A 2,533-nucleotide genomic window follows, 5' to 3' on the forward strand; every position below is an offset into this window, starting at 1 on the left:
TTAGGCCCCCCAAAAAAGTGTTAAAAAGCCTTTGGAAAGCTTCAGAAAGAGACTCTTTTGTGATCTTGTCATGCAGTATTTTAGCAGCGCCATGGGGGATGTTTCGATAATGGCTCTGACACAGAATTATCACCGTGGTTGTGACTGTCTGTCTGTCTGTGTGTGTGTGTGTCTGTATGCGTGCGTGTGTGTCTGTCTGCGTGTCTTTGTGTGTGTGTGCGTGCGTGTCTGTATGTGTGTCTGTGTGCGTGCGTGTGTGCGTGCGTGTGTGTGTGTCTGTCTGTGTGTCTTTGTGTGTGTGTGTGTGTCTGTGTGCGTGCGTGCGTGTGTGTGCGTGCGTGTGTCTGTCTGTCTGTCTGTCTTTGTGTCTGTCTGTGTGTATGTGTGTGTGCGTGCGTGTGTCTGTCTGTGTGTCTTTGTGTGTGTGTGTGTGTGTGTGTCTGTGTGCATGCGTGTGTGTGTCTGTCTGTCTGTGTGTCTTTGTGTCTGTCTGTGTGTGTGTGTCTGTGTGTGTGTGTGTGTGTGTGTGTGTGTGTGTGTGCGCCTGTCTCTGGTAGACAGGACCTCAGACTTGTCAGGGCTGCTGTGTTTGTAATCAGCAGATGTTGCACCTTTAATCTGAAGGGGAACAACTAGAAGAGCCCCATGCTAACCAGCACCATGCTAACCAGCACCATGCTAACCAGCTGCTAGCGCTGGTGTCTTATGATGTTGTAACAGAGGAGGAATCTTCAACTCACTGTCAGAGCTCGGCTAACAGCTCCTGGCTGAGGTGGAGTGTGTGTGTGTGTGTGTGTGTGTGTGTGTCTGTGTGTGCGTCTGTGTGTGTGTGTGTGTGTGTGTGCGTGCGTGTGTGTATGCGTGCGTGTGTGTATGCGTGCGTGTGTGTGTGTCTGTGTGTGCGTGTGTCTATGTTTGCATCTGTGTGTGTGCGTGCGTCTGTGTGTGTGTGTGTCTGTGTGTGTGTGCGTGTGTCTATGTGTGCATCTGTGTGTGTGCGTGCGTCTGTGTGTGTGTGTGTGTGTGTGTGTGTGTGTGTGTGTGAGCGTCTCTGTGTGTGTGTGTGTGTGTGTGTGTGTCAGAGGAACACAGCGTCCTGTCTCTACATTAGCGTAGCGTAGCGACATTAGCATAGCGTAATGTCAGACATGAATCACACAGGACGTATTACACACAGAGGAGGAGGCGTCAGAGTCATGGGAGAGCAGAGAGGCTCTGTTATGCCAGACGCTCCTCTTAGCACTAGAACAGCCGTGTCTGTGTTACCTACTATAAGAGCCGCCTCTGGGGTCAAATGACCAGAGTCTTTACAATGGGAAGCTGCTACTTACACACAACGACCACTAGTTGGCTGCGTCTTGTAAACTAGCCTGCCTCTTACACAGAAAAACTGCAACATAGCTTTATACTAGCTCATCCTGATGTGATTTAGAACATGTAAGGATAGTGGGTGGTAGAACGCACATATCTAGGACACGTCATGAAAGGAGGATCCTGAAATGTGATCGAGTGCAAAGATATAACATGTTTCTTTACTCACAGGGGTCAAATGACCCCACCCATGGCTGGTCTAGTGTTAGAGGAGAGGAGGAGGGACTGGCGTAGCTTTTCAGTCGCCCGCTAGGTGCTGTGTTTGTCTCACACTTGTTATTTTCTCCGTGGGGAGAGGAAGAGAGGGAGGAGAGGAGGAGAGGAGGAGAGGGAGGAGAGGAGGAGAGGGAGGAGAGGAGGAGAGGGAGGAGAGGGAGGAGAGGAGGAGAGGAGAGGAGGAAAGGAGGAGAGGAGGAGGAGAGGAGGAGAGGAGGAGAGGAGGAGAGGGAGGAGAGGAGGAGGAGAGGAGGAGAGGGAGGAGAGGAGGAGGAGAGGAGAAGAGGGAGGAGAGGAGGAGGAGAGGAGGAGAGGAGGAGAGGGAGGAGAGGGAGGAGAGAAGGAGAGGAGGAGAGGAGAGGGAGGAGAGGAGGAGAGGGAGGAGAGGAGGAGAGGGAGGAAATTATTCCCCAGGGTTGAGGGTCAGATCTGGTAGATCCACCAAAGCAATGTACACCTCTGGTGTGAGGGGAGCTATTGAGCCAGAAGCGATGCCAGATATACACTCACTCACTGGCCACTTTATTAGGTACACCTTGCTAGTATACCGAGTTGGACCCCCCCCTATTTTTTTTTCTGCCTTCAGAACTGCCTTAGTTCCTTTGTGGCGTAGATTCAACAAGGTGCTGGAAACATTCCTTCCTTCCAGAGATGTTGGTCCATATTGACATTACAACATCACACAGTTGCTGCAGGTTTGTGCCAAGAAAACCTCCCCCCACACCACTACACACCTACGCCAGAGAACTGCCCAGAGAACTGCCGTGCACTGGAGATTTACGCTTTTTCTGACCTCCTCTGTCACCCCTGGGAGAACCCCAGTAGATCAGCACTTTCTGAAATCACTCAAACCAGCCCGTCTGGCACCAACACCCACGGCACGTTCAAAGTCACTTAAATCACCTTTCTTTTCCATGCTGGTGCTGGATTGAACTTCAGCAGATCG

The 2,533-nt window shown here is 51.4% G+C and overlaps 1 protein-coding gene across 1 annotated transcript in view; it reads right to left on the reverse strand.

Annotated features, from left to right (window-relative positions):
• The window catches only part of cadm1a (cell adhesion molecule 1a), a gene marked incomplete at its 5' end in the record, with an annotated part of 195,872 nt that overhangs the window by 47,400 nt on the left and 145,939 nt on the right, over positions 1–2,533 (reverse strand). The window lies entirely within an intron of this gene.

The sequence above is a fragment of the Nansenia antarctica genome (genome assembly GCF_963989245.1).
Source record: "Nansenia antarctica genome assembly, chromosome: 4".
Taxonomy (NCBI): Eukaryota; Metazoa; Chordata; class Actinopteri; order Argentiniformes; family Microstomatidae; genus Nansenia; species Nansenia antarctica.